This window comes from Salvelinus sp. IW2-2015, linkage group LG4q.2 (genome assembly GCF_002910315.2).
Source record: "Salvelinus sp. IW2-2015 linkage group LG4q.2, ASM291031v2, whole genome shotgun sequence".
Lineage (NCBI taxonomy): Eukaryota > Metazoa > Chordata > Actinopteri > Salmoniformes > Salmonidae > Salvelinus > Salvelinus sp. IW2-2015.
The window spans coordinates 16,313,371-16,328,619 of NC_036843.1; the positions used below are offsets into that span (position 1 = coordinate 16,313,371).

Genomic DNA, 15,249 nt, shown 5'->3' on the forward strand with positions numbered 1-15,249 from the left:
GCATCAAATCTATACAATTACCATCAAATCTTTAAAACTACTATTAGAAGCATCATACATCTAAAAAAAACTACCATTAGAAGCAGCATCAAAATCTATAAAACTACCATCAAATCTTTAAAATACCATCATAAGCAGCATCAAATCATAAAACTACCATTACATCTATAAAACTACCATTACATCTATACACTATCATTACATCTGTAAAACTACCATCAAATCTAGAAAACTACCATTACAGCTATTTAACTACCATCAAATATATAAAAATGCCATTAGAAGCATCATAAATCTATAAAACTACCATTAGAAGCAGCATCAAATCTATAAAACTACCAGCAATCTATAAAACTACCTGTACATCTATAAAACTGCCATTAGAACAGCATCAAATGTATAAAATTACCAATCAAATGTATAAAACTACCATCAATCTATAAAACTGCCATTAGAAGAGCATTAAATCTATAAAACTACCATTACATCTATACAACTACCATCAAATCTATAAAACTAGCATCAAAATGATAAAATCTAGCATCAAATGTATAAAACTATCTCTCTTTACTACCATCAAATCCATAAAACTACAATTAGAAGCAGCATCAAATCTATTCACTACCATCAAATCTATACAACTACCATCAAATATATTAAACTACCATCACATGTATAAAACTACCGTTAGAAGCATCATCAAATCTATGAAACTACCACCAAATCTATAGAACTACAATTAGAAGCCGCATCAAATCTATAAAACTCACATTACTTCTGTAAAACTGCCATCAATTCTACAAATCTACCATCCATTCCATAAAACTACCATCAAATCTAGAAAACTACTATTCAATCTAGAAAACTACCATCAAATCAATTAAACTACCARTAGAAGCAGCATCAAATCTATAAAAKCACCTKAATTCTATATAACTACCATCAAATGCATAAAACTACCATCAAATCTAGAGAACTACAATTAGAAGCAGCATTAAATCTATAAAACTACCATCAAATCTATAAAATGACCATCAAATCTATAAAACGACCATCAAATGTATAAAAATACCATCACATCTATAAAACAACCATTAGAAGCAGCATCAAATCTTTAAAACTACCATTACATCTGTAAAACTGCCATCAATTCTATAAAACTACCATCCATTCCATAAAACTACCATCAAATCTATAAAACTACCACTAAATCTATAAAACTACCATCAAATCAATTAAACTACCATTAGAAGCAGCATCAAATCTATAAAACTACCATCAATCAAATATAAACAACCATCAAATGCATAAAACTACCATTACATCTTTAAAACTACCACTAAATCTATAAAACTACCACCAAATCAATTAAACTACCATTAGAAGCAGCATCAAATCTATAAAACTACCATCAATTCTATAAACTACCATCAAATGCATAAAACTACCATTAAATCTTTAAAACTACCATTGCATCTATAAAACTACCATCAAATCTATAAAACTACCATCAAATCTATCAAACTACCATTAAATCTATACTATACAAAACTATAAACTACCATTACATCTGTAAAACTACCATCAAATCTATAAAACTACCATTACATCTATAAAACTACCATCAAATCTATAAAACTACCATTACATCTATAAAACTACAATCAAACCTTTAAAACTTCCAACAAATCTATAAAACTAACATCAAATATATTAAACTACCATCAAATCCATAAAACTACAATTAGAAGCAGCATCAAATCTATAAAACTACCATCAATTCTATAAACTACCATCAAATGCATAAAACTACCATTAAATCTTTAAAACTACCATTACATCTATAAAACTACCATCAAATCTATAAAACTACCATAAAATCTATCAAACTACCATTAAATCTATACAACTACCATCAAATCTATAAAACTTCCATCACATCTATAAAATGACCATTAGAAGCAGCATAAAATCTATAAAACTACCATTACAAGCAGCATCAAATCTATAAAACTGCCATTACATCTTTATAACTACCATTAAATCTATAAAACTACCATTAGAAACAGCATCAAATCTATAAAACTACCATTAGAAGCAGCATCAAATCTATAAAACTACCATCAAATCTCAAACTACCATTACATCCGTAAAACTACCATCAAATCTCTAAAACTACCATTACATCAATAAAACTACCATGAAATCTATAAAACTACCATTACATCTGTAAAACTACCATCAAATCTCTTAAACTACCATTAGAAGCAGCATCAAATCTATAAACTACCATTTGAAGCACCATAAGATCTATAAAACGACCATTAAATCTTTAAAACTACCATTAGAAGCAACATCAAATCTTTGAAACTACCATTAAATCTATGAAACTACCATTAGAAGCAGCATCCAATCTATAAAACTTCCATTAGAAGCGGGAAAAATGCCATTACAGTGTGATAAGTTCCCAATAATGCTAATGTGGTATTCGGTCCTTTGATTTCCCTTCCGATTATTAGGAACAGTCGAGTAGTAACTGTTAAGTGAAACAAGTGTTGTTGAGGAGTAATATACCTCCTGGCATCATAAAGTTTGCTGCCTAATATTTCCCGCTTTTTTGATTATCCATTATCATTTGTCATGACGTTTCCTAACTCGAGGAGAGAGAGAGCTCTCTTTCAGCACTGGGAAGAGCAAGCGAGTGCTCGGAGCAGCATATTTGTTCTTCCTCTGCCAGGTGTTTGCGGGAAGGGATGTTCTGGGCTTTTTATGTGTTCTAGCAAAGATATCTTCATAATGAGTGTTTAGGTTTAATAGAGGCTTATAGTAAGTCAAGTCTTATAAAATAACAGTCCTTTTAAGTCGACTTTATTCCATTGGACACTGTTCACTCTTCTTTTTATAAATCCCTCAAATTAGCCATCCTGTCTTCAGCACTAACTATCTATCTACACATCTCAGGTAGAGATTCCCCAGCTAGCCATGTTTTTGGAGGGGATCCATAATGCCTGAAATATGAATAGAAACATTCCTAATATTGTCAGTAATGCAGTGAGTCTGTCACGACTGTATATATCATTAGAATGGCGCGCCTCAACCATTTTGTCACACGATGATACAATCCATTTAATCTGAATAAAAAAAWATATATATATATGTTTAAAGAATTTTTGCTGTTGCAGTAATAGGGAATCAATCTAGCGGCTTACAGCTCACTGATTTATAATGTTAGTGGAGCTTGAATGGAGATGAGAGATGCAAAATAGTCATCATTCATAACTTAAACTACATGGGGCTCCTGGTCTCCAGAGAGAAAAATCTATGGAAAAACTCAATAGGCCAGGCAGGCTATGGACTAAGCTAGAAATACTGCACTAACACTGGCAGCAGCATGGTCATTTATGGCAAACCTGTTCTTGGTGTCTATATACTCTGTTGATCCTCCATCTTTGTATCTCCCCAGTCAATGTTACATTTCTGAAAGGTTTGTGATGGATATTTGGATTGGAGCATTGCTGGGACTGCGATGACTTACCATAGCTTGTGTGTTGTGTTTTGTCCTCTTTTTCTCTCTGCCCTACTCACAGCCTCCAAGCATGTCCTCAACAGCATGCTACAGGAGTCATCTTTGATTCCAGACCAGACTTTAGCCACTCACGTCTACCAGGTATTGGGTGAGGTACACGTTTGTATAGCAGATTACAATATAATTACTCACTGTAATTTAAAAATATAAACACAACAATTTGAAAGAGGAAAAGGAAATCAGCCAATTGAAATAAATTCATTAGGCCCTAATCTATGGATTTAACATGACTGGGAATACAGATATGCGTCTGTTGGTCACAGATACCTTATAAAAGGTATGGCKGTGGATCAGAAAACCAGTTAGTATCTGGTGTGACTACCATTTGCCTCATGCAGCGCGACACATCTCCTTTGCATAGAGTTGATCAGGCTGTTGCTTGTGGAATGTTGTCCCAGTCCTCTTCAATGGCTGTGCAAAGTTGCTGGATATTGGCGTGAACTGGCACACGCTGTTGTACAAGTAGATCCAGAGCATCCCAAACATGCTCAATGGGTGACATTTCTGGTGATTATGCAGGCCATAGAAGAACTAGGACATTTTCAGCTTCCAGGAATTGTGTAGAGCAGTGGTTCCCAACTCCTGTCCTCAAGTACAACAGCACACATTGTTGTTGTAGTCCAGAACAAACGTATCTGATTCAACTCATTGAGGACTTGTTGTTTAGTTGACAAGCACACCTGATTCGACTTGTTCGGGGCTACGAGCACGCAGATGAGCTTCCCTAAGACGATTTGTGCAGAAATTCTTTGGTTGTGCAAACCCACAGTTTCATCGGTTGTCCTGGTGGCTGGTCACAGACMATCCTGCAGGTGAAGAAGCTGGATGTGGAGGTCCTGGGCTGGCGTGGTTACACATGGTCTGCAGTTGTGAGGCTGGTTGGACATACTGCCAAATCCTCTAAAACGTCGGAGGTGGCTTATGGTAATGATATAAGCCACCTRTGTCATTTTAGACGGAGGTTATATTCTCTGGCAACAGCTCTGGTGGACATTCTTGCAGTCAGCATGCCCATTGCACGCTCCCTCAACTTGAGACATCTGTGGCATTGGGTTGTGTGACAAAACTGCACATTTTAGTGTGGCCTTTTATTGTCCCCAGCACAAGGTGCCTGTGTAATGATCATGCTGTTTAATCACCTTCTTGATATGCCACACCTGTCAGGTGGATGGATTATCTTGGCAAAGGAGAAATGGTCACTAAAAGGGATGCAAACAAATGTGTGTGTATGAAACATTTCTGTGATCTTTTATTTCAGCTCATGTAYCATGGGACCAACACTTTACTTGTTATGTTTATTTTTGTTCAGTGTAAAAATGTGTTATTGGAAATGAATCCACACAGTATCTTTCTCATGACTACGGAGCTAMTGCAGCCAAGTTTTGCATGTGTGGGTAAAAACTTTMAAATATTAAACATGACTCGTTATTTGTATTATTTAGTTTGACCTTGCCTTGTACTCCCAGGTTGTAAGCTGTTCATTCATAATTGGCTCCTGAATGTTTGCAGTTTACAACTGGCCTGCAGACTAAGCATCAAGCTCACGTTTACTAATAAAGTCACGTCAGAGCCGCCGGTCACGCCTGCCAATCCGCCACTGTGTGTCTCCCGTGTTTTCTCCCCATCCCAGATTCCCCGACACTGTTTAACGGGTGTGTGGGCTTTTCCCCCCCCGCTGCCTGCACGCTGTAATATTTATTCCCCCTCTTTTCAGTGCACAATAAATGACTGCTGTTATGGACCACTGGTAGACTGCATCAAACAGTATCCTTTCCCATAAAATGTTAAGCCTGAAATTGACGAGGAGCTATTGAAGGGGATGAGATGTCTGGCTTCACCTAACATAAAAGTTCTGCTTCTGAGGGGAGGTGTTTCATCCTGCATGCACCCTGCCATCCTCGTTGCAGGGGTTGGAGGAGAGGATGAGGCTGATGCAAATGCATCTCTCTTGTTCACAGAGTGAATCAGGCCCAATGTTCTATGCCACAGGAAGGGGATAGGCATGTTATTCACAGCCATTTTTATTTTCTTCCGGTGGGTTATGTGGCTCTTAAAATATGGCAACTCCAATCCCAAAAGAACAAAGGGATAGACAGGGGGTTACTGTCTAAGTTTAAGATGCATTATAAAGGTTTTGTGTAATTTCAGCCAGTAGTTTTGAAAGTACCSCTCACGAGCCAAAACGGGTCCCCAAAAATTATGCACAATTGTGTACAACGTCACCCATTTTGTATGATATGTTGCGTTCTCCAAACAACAAAGAATTGTATATTATGTTACGAATTCCAATTTGTACAATATGTTACGAATTTTTAAGTGCTTAAGATCCCATTAAATGTCTTTAAGCAAAGTTGGAATTGTTTTGGTCCCCTGAAAATGTGAGTGTATGAGTGAGCAGCAATAGAGCAGCAATATTACTGTCTGGCATTAGAAAGACGTACTCTACTGCCATTATGCTCAGTTGACCATTTCCCTGTTAGCCTGTCGCTCAGTGAAGAGACCAGTCTGAGAGATATCAGCACCATGGAGAGTTCTTGGCATGTCACTGCCACATGAAATACAGCCCTCGTAGCTACTACTCTCTCTACTCTTACTCTTTCTCTCTTGGTTACTCTCTTTTCTTGCAGGTCTCTCTCTCTCTCTGTTGGTCGGTCTAGCAGTGCAGACCTAGTGATCAGAGGGCTGGAGATGGGAAGTCATAGGTTGTCAATGCCAGGTCATCACCACCAGCACTTATTCTCTCTTTCCCTCTCTCCCAGATAGGAGAGCATGGGTTGGGGCAGCAAGCGGTCGGAGTGGGGGTCTATTTGGCTATTTAGGGGCAAGCAGCTGGGGACTGCTATGTTTGCTGGGGGGCAAGAATGGGGTTGGGTGAGAAGGGAGGGGTAGTTCTCTGTTCACAGGCAGTCAACCCTGTCCTACCTTGGCCTCCATCCTCATCCCCCTCTTTACCTTCCTTTCACAATCCTCCCTCCAGTGTCAACTCACATTCACTCAGTCTGCCACGGCCAGTTCATGAAAACCGCCCCACTCCTATGTGCTTTTGGAACGCCTCCATGTGGACATCAGAAGATTGGCTCTGATGTGTGTGCCGCTCAGAGTATGCATGTATTAATCGCTAGTGTTTTTTGAGTGATTTGTGTGTGTGGGGGGGATTAACGCCTGAAGGAGTTTTATCAGTTTTCCAAAAAGCAAATGATGCATGTTATCTGCCCCTTAATGAATGCAGAATGCTTTCCACGGTGTCTACCACAGTTTCCCTTGATTCACAATGGCATTTATTCTCAAGGCACATTATTGTTTAGTTTTTTTTCCTTTAGGGAAATTAGCAACACAGTTCAGGGGCTGTATGCATTTTGACAAATTGGCAAAATTAGCATTTGTTCTAGATTTTTGTTTTCTCTGAAAGTTCTGTCTCTTGTTGTTGTATTTGAATATGAAGATTTGTTGTTAAAGTTGAACTTTGATGAATGACCTTCAAACCCCTGCTCAGATTATGTACGGGCTAATATTGTGATGGCGGGAGCATATGATATGCATATCAAGAACAGAGCTTAGCAGGAGAGACCTGATATTAGCTGTCTGATCTGTCCTGTGATGGGTAACTTCCGTTCCTGTACCCCACACAGACACAAACACGCGTGCGCATTCTTAACTCCCGCACACACTCACATTGTTGCCACAGCAACCCTTTAAGCAAGGCTTGCCATTTCTATAGCAACCCAARTGACAGGTAAAAAAGTCCCTTTTGCAGTGGAATTTGATAGATTTGGAGGGAAGCTTTATTCACCCTCGAATGCAGTTTCAAGTATCATTAATGAGCGGTGAATGCTGTATAAATACAATGTTTCAGGTTGTGAGCCATACTTCAAAATGAGCTTAAGACTACAACACTATGTGCTTGATTTTATCTAGACTAGAGGGACATCAGTGTTTGTCCTTTGAAAAGTGAATGAAAGTTACTAAGTGTTGGTGGGTCTCCGTAACCTTTCACCCATAGTGCTATTGGCCAGGAGGCTGACGTGCTCCAACGTGACAAGCTGAAGGAGAGAAACCTGTCCTTAGGTAAAACTACACCTCGCTCACACACAGTCTCTCACACACCACAACAGTTAGCTAAGGTAATCTGTCCTTGCATTGATTCTGTTCTCAGGGGGAGAGTTAAAAAGGAAACGTGGACATGATTGATGTAGTGGGTGGTATCGCCCATTGATTTACTTACAACCAGGAGCTGTGTTATCTAATACCCTGTATGTTTAAMTCATGCACTCACCCAGTATGAATATTTGATCAAATAAGAGCTTCAAATATACAGGCCTAATGTTTGATCCTCTCAGGTTTCCCCACTCAACCCGTTTCATTTACAACATTTTACAAAATGGTCACTTTCTGCCCAGATAGATTTTACCATTGATTACCTTCACCTCCTGCCTCCTGAATGAGAGAGGAGGAACATGGAGATGTATCTGTTATTTTAATATTGATGCTGTTTAAATGGTCATCTGCAGTAGGAAGACATTATGGTCTTAAAAAGTAGTCAGTTGTAGTCTCATGAACAGATTATTAATCCATTAAAATGTTTTGCTTATTTAACACCAACACATTGCTGAATTCATCTTGTGTAACATGTGGTTTCAATGTTCTAATAGCTAATAAGCTTAGTCAGTTTTTAGCCATAATCACGCGGTTGACCATGAGAATTGGTCATTTCCCCTCCAGCAACACTAGAGGCTTTTCAAACGTGTCTTCTAGGTTAGTGTTGCCCTCCCCCTAACACTATTGTCTTGTCCAGAGGCTCTATGTCAAGGTAGTGAGTGTCCGGGTGTGAAATTTCACCCCATCCCCTCGATCAGATGAGTGATGAAGAAAACAAGTCATTCCCCCGTCATTAAGAAGATATTATTTATTTGGGCCGGCGGTGCTGACCTTTCTCCAGGCCTGCGTGGAGTACTGTTCTAAAACTGTCAGAGTTTGGGGGCCACGGAGGCAGCCCTGCCTCACGACACCCGGCCTGATAAATGGATTGGAAATAAGCTCCCCGACAGTGGGGACGGACCATTAATTTTAATCAAAGGTGGTGTAAAAATGCGATCAGCCTCGCATGACAATGTCAACAGCCCGGTAGGTGTTAGGAGAGAGACCACACCACACAGCCCCTCCACCACTACTATGGACCTCTGGGTGGAGGCTGCCTGCCACAGACCTTCGCTTCTCCTCTTTCAACCGCCCCACCCCACACCTTCCCTCTCCCCCTCTCTGGCCCATTAGTCGAGCTTGGCTGGCTACGAAGAGGCAGGCCTCTGGAATTGAATGACCTGGTCAGCCTGAGATTTAATGGAGAAATCAGGTGTTGGGCGGATAATGGCCGAAGCACGCCAGGAGTCAAGGACAATGGCTGCGGCCCGTGCAGGCAGGGGTCAGGCTCACAGCGGCTATAATGCCAACCCTGTCTGTCTCCTTTATGCTTTATGAAGCTCCACCAACCCATCTACTGCTGAAGCTAGTGGAGAGTGGAGTAACTACCAGGCTTTATAGACATTGTGCAGTGGTTCCGCAGTAAGTGTCAGATATAGTTAATGGTTTCACTGTTTCCTGCTGTCCTAMGCTGTGTCTCGGTGCTTTTGCAACTGAGCTTTTGTTATCACTGCTGTGGTGGTAAAGAAAGGCATCTTGGGTAAAATATGCTGGTAAGTGTGAAATGGCTACTGGGGCTATGAAGGGTCAATCTGGAGAAATTAGAATCTAAGGTTAAACATGTGAGTGCATAAAACATACACTGTAGGTTGTCACCAAATAAGTGCCCATGTTTCTTTCTCTCTATGATATGGTCAAATGCCAAAATGACTGTGATTGCTGTAGATGAATCCAACTGTGAACCAAAGGTTATGACAAAGACGCCTGACATTATCCTGGAGGTGCCAATTGGTACGTATTTATTTACATTATTAATGTCAATGATTTTATTTCATTCTGATGTGTTAACACTATGGTCAGTTGGCTATGATAGCTAGTCTTTTACAGTTCTCTTGGATATTTACAAGGGTGTGAAGCCTTTCTCACAACAATACAKATTTCCTTCCATGCTAGTTGCCATTCTAGTTGATATCACTGAAAAGCTTCAAAGTTAATTTAGCACAAAAATGTCACGTCTCCTCCAAATGCTAGTTGTGTGACTTGCCCGATTACACTGTCTGATTGTTGTAGTCTACAATATAATATGTTTATACAGTATGCTTGTGTTTTATTATAATGGGCCGATAGATACTCAAAAGCACTGTTCTCATTTGGAAACATCTTAGGCGTGATTGTAAATTCTAGGTTAGACCAGGGTAAATGCACAGATCTGACTATCCTACGACCTTTGTGTTTTCTTGTTTCAGCTGTGGATGGCCATATCGTCCACTGGATTGAGAGCAAGGCCATGTTTGGGCATGACCATAGCCATTGCACCTAACCGAACAAGCAGTTCTGGAGCGACTGGAAAATGTATGTCTTCTCATTGGAATCCATTCTGCATCACCAAACCTACAGTATACTATGCTTGCAATACACTTTCTAACATCTCCCAAACATTCCCTTTTCATATCATTAGCCGCTCCCCCCTTTTAAAGTATTCTGAAGGCAGGTCATATAGTTGTGTTATTGACAACTTCCTTCCAATGCAGGCCATGTCCAGTACAAACCTCCACACAGTGTAACATGACCCACTTCCTCCCAAAGAGGCTCAACGTATGAACATACATGTAGTAGGACTACATTACAACACTAGTCACTTCCATCCTGGTCCTTGGGGTCTGAATGAACATATATGTTGTAGGACTACATTACAACACTAGTCACATCCATCCTGGTCCTGGGGTCTGAATGAACATATATGTTGTAGGACTACATTACAACACTAGTCACTTCCATCCTGGTCCTGGGGTCTGAATGAACATATATGTTGGTAGGACTACATTACAACACTAGTCACATCCATCCTGGTCCTGGGGTCTGAATGAACATATATGTTGTAGGACTACATTACAACACTAGTCACATCCATCCTGGTCCTGGGGTCTGAATGAACATATATGTTGTAGGACTACATTACAACACTAGTCACATCCATCCTGGTCCTGGGGGTCTGAATGAACATATATGTTGTAGGACTACATTACAACACTAGTCACTTCCATCCTGGTCCTGGGGTCTGAATGAACATATATGTTGTAGGACTACATTACAACACTAGTCACTTCCATCCTGGTCCTGGGGGTCTGAATGAACATATATGTTGTAGGACTACATTACAACACTAGTCACATCCATCCTGGTCCTGGGGTCTGAATGAACATATGTTGTAGGACTACATTACAACACTAGTCACTTCCATCCTTGTCCTGGGGTCTGAATGAACATATATGTTGTAGGACTACATTCCAACACTAGTCACATCCATCCTGGTCCTGGGGGTCTGAGTGAACATATATGTTGTAGGACTACATTTACAACACTAGTCACTTCCATCCTGGTCCTGGGGTCTGAATGAAATATATGTTGTAGGACTACATTACAACACTAGTCACATCCATCCTGGTCCTGGGGTCTGAATGAACATATATGTTGTAGGACTACATTACAACACTAGTCACAATCCATCCTGGTCCTGGGGTCTGAATGAACATATATGTTGTAGGACTACATTACAACACTAGTCACATCCATCCTGGTCCTGGGGGTCCTTGAGAACTTCTCAGAGCTGGCTGCCTCGCTGTGGCTGGATTGTTTTTCCAGAGTACACAACACATTGTTTAAGAATGGAAACAGAGTAACATAAGGGTGATTAATCCCTTACATCTGTTGTCATAAGAACCCCTTGACAGGAACGAGAGACGGGGGGCTGGATGGTCCCACACTGGGGAGGAACAGAGGCGTGCTGCCCGTCTCATGTAATGGCCCCTCTGTCAGACCTCAACCACAACGCAACATACATGCAGTACAGGACCTCTTGTCATTGTCTCTGAGTAGCACTTGCACTCCAGGCATCTGCCAGGGAGTCTCTGAGAGGGAAGCCAGGCCCACGACATCTCCCTCGAGGAGGATACAAACTTTGAAAACAAACTGTAGCGGCAGTAAAGTTGAAGAGAAGTGAGGTATGTGGGGGTGTAAACAGCTGTTCGTGGATTCAGCTTTCTCAGAAGTTAAAAGTATTTTCTTATTGTATACAGCAAATGTACAAATGGTGCTCAAGGAGAAATCCTTAGTCCTTGGGTTGTACTGGTGAAATGATTGATGATGTGTACCGGAGCGTCATTCACAGCGTTGTGGCTCATATAACCTATAGCGTCCCTCTGAGTGCCCACTCACTCGCCCTTGTGGCCATCAGAGGCTTCTCTTACTCCCTCACCTTGGTGATGGCTTCCGTAGCGCCTGGCACCATGGAGACCTCACCTTGCAGGTTTACTAACTAGGCGACCGTCACAACAACCAAGTGTGCTTGTGTGTCAGGGCATGGCAGAAGCGAAATGAGGAACCAAAGCGCTCGCGCGTGGCCTCTCCCTCTATCCTGGCCTCAACCATGGCTTCCAAACTCACTGAGCCTGAAAGGGCGACCCTACCACCCCGCTCCTGATGCTGTGACTGCTACAGCCCCAGCCCCCCTCAGCTGTGACGGCTGGCTGACACATAGTGACATGGCGGGCCAGTGCCGGAAGGTTCCAGATTCTCCATGCTGTGACCAGAGAACAGGCAGAGCCCGGCTGTGTGGAGAGGCTGCAGCAGGGAGAACATAGACACAGTTGTCACTTTGTCAAAAGGTCATAATGGCAGAGTAATATGATTGGGCCTATCTGATTGCCAGTAGTGTGATAATGACAGTTATGATTGACAGCACATTGTCAGTTTTGTACGTCTATCACAAATATAATCACTTGGATTATGTTGATGATATTACTGATATTTATATTAAAACGTAAATTAGGCAATTGAGGTGAACGGCATGGATTGTTATACAGCAGGAGAGCGTTAAGCATGTTTATAGACAAATGACTTCCTGATTGACTTAACAGATGCCATTAGCCCAAACATCTGTCTTCCAGGGAGGATGATTCAACAAAGTACTGAGCAGTGAAATTAGAGAGACTAGCAGGATGCCACGGTCATAATCAACAATGTGTTTTATTTTCTCAGTCTAATATATATTTTTGGGGAAATGGCATGRAGGGGAGGGGGGAAGCGCTCTGCTGTGGCATTTGATAGTATTGGGGACCCCAAGAACCCACTCACTGGAGTGTGACATTCAAAGGACCATCACCTTTGATGGCTGACATTTTTAGTAGGCCACATTAAAGAAGCACCTTTAAGAAAGTTTGTTGATCCGAAAAAAGCTTCGGTCGGGATCCAGAACATTCCTAGACCATGAGGGGATGACCAGCATTTAATAAGAAAACACTTSAATCAGAACTGTCTCAGTCAATCAACTCTGGCATCATATATGAGTCAAAGTTTGATTCCTATAAGATCCTATGATTAGTACCACAGGCAGCACGACACGGCAGCAATAACAACAGACTGAGACTCTGAYGTCTATGTATCCTAGTCTGTTGTTGTACGGACGAAAATAGCACATCTACCTGCTTCAACAGAAGCGCATTGTATTAGACTTGAGTTATGGCATATAGACTGATTGTAAGATGGCTGCTCTAAGCCTAAGAACCTAAGAAATCTGTCTATTCCAATCTTCATTGGTATTCAGTGCAGCGGCCTTGTCGGGGTGCGTTAAGGAACTGACAGTGTAGATCCCATCATGTCAGCCAGCGGCCTGGTCAGATAAACGCTGCTGTGTCAAAAAAATGTCTGTCCCTTCAGACCCCACCTTTCCCAGCACCCTTGTAATTTTTAATTGACATTTACTGCTGACATTTTGTATGCTCTCCCTCATATTGTTAGGCCTGCATCGTAGAGTCTGAGAAGCATGAGCTGCCCCTGCACTTGTGTGTGTTTGTGTTGAGGGAGGAAGGCAATGAATCTGGGGTCACTGCATTGTTTGCAATCACAACCATGTCAAGCCACAGAGAGGGAGAGCAAACGAGAGAAGGGGAGTGAGCGAGCGAGGGAGGGAGGGAGGGAGGGAGGGAGGGTGGGAGAGAGAGAGAATGATGGGGTGACATCATTCTCCCTTCTCTTCTCATTAGCGGTATCATTTCATGTGACGGGTCCTGGAGGGCTCAGGGCCTTTGTTTGTCCATTCCTTCATTCCTTCATTCCTCCAAGACAGGTTCCAGTGGAGCCAGTCCCAGCCCTTTGGTTTCTCATCAACATGACCTTGTAATACCACCACCACATTGTTTATGACTTCACTACTCCTGACTGACGTTTACAGTGATTTGTTTATTTTTTCATGTATTTTACCCCCCTGCCTTTTAACCAAACTCCAGCACACAGAGCTTGCGTTAATTGTTCTTTGTTTGCCCTCCAGTCTTACAAAGTGAGCAACGGCTGTGTGTGTCCTCGAAACTAAAACGACATAACTAATTTTCCCTCCAAAGCCCTCACCAACAGCATTCATCATCCAAACAATAGTCTTGCCAACACACTAACCTCATATTCAACCTCTCTTTAGTGGAGTGAGGGGTAATGATGCTGAGCCGAGGCTCCGCCTCCAAGAACAGAGAAGAAACTGCCTGGGGGAAAAAAAAATGTTTAGGCCCAGTGCCTGGATGAGATGGCACGGCATCTCCACGGCAGCCATTGGTCTCCTCTACCCATCAATCTCTGCTGGTGGCGTTCCAGACTCCGAGGCAGACAGAGAGGAAAGGCAGCCCTACTGACAGACGGGCAGATCATTGAGATATCCATCTCCCCCAACTATCACAGTTGCATAAAAAGGATTCACTTGCCGGTGAATATTAAAAACATAATGAGCCTGCTGTGTGTTTTAGGAGAGGTGGGTAAGGTTAAACGGAACACGGCATGAAATGAAATATGGGCCCCGTGTTGCCCAAGGAACTGCCCCACCTCTGCCCCCCAATGAAGATGTAAATCAATTGTTGCCCTAATAAATACTGGGTGGTGGTGATAACAGGACAGAATATGTCTCTGCTGTGTAATCAATGTGTTTCTTCTAGACGTACAGTCATTTATTATTCAGACGTTGGTTGGCAATTAGCCTTTGTCTATCTGAATTACGGCTGTAACGATTATGGAATTTTGGGTAATGGTTAAATGTCATGGAAATGGTCACAGTTATTGTCATTTTTGGTGAATTATTTTTTGAGCTTGTAATGCATCATAATGCATCTTTGAAAATGAGCTATGACATACAGTACCTAATGAATACAACACAGCTTTTGTGACACCCCTGTCGAAAAAACAAATGGATTTGACCGCTTGAAGCTTCTCCTCCCGACCGTGCCATTCCGCTTGTAAAATTATTACAAACTTTACCCACTTCCTGTAAAAATGAAATACTGCTATTGGGTAAACTATATTGACTTGTATATGAAGTTGAAACCCCCCTTCAAATAAAATGTATGTATTAAGACAAGTTTGGCAATCATTTTTGTTGTTGTTGATGGTTATTGTCCATAATTGTAGGGCGGTTTGTCATCCTATACAGTGCTGTATTATAGGGGTTGTCATGATTGGGTTTGACTCGTTGATTCAGGCTTGTGCCGACTTGT

At 41.4% G+C, this 15,249-nt stretch overlaps 1 pseudogene; it reads left to right on the top strand.

The window, feature by feature from the left end:
- LOC139027628 (CDAN1-interacting nuclease 1-like) overlaps positions 1 to 12,200 on the top strand; it is a 36,759-nt pseudogene extending 24,559 nt beyond the window's left edge.
- Positions 12,201 to 15,249: the final 3,049 nt, after the last annotated feature.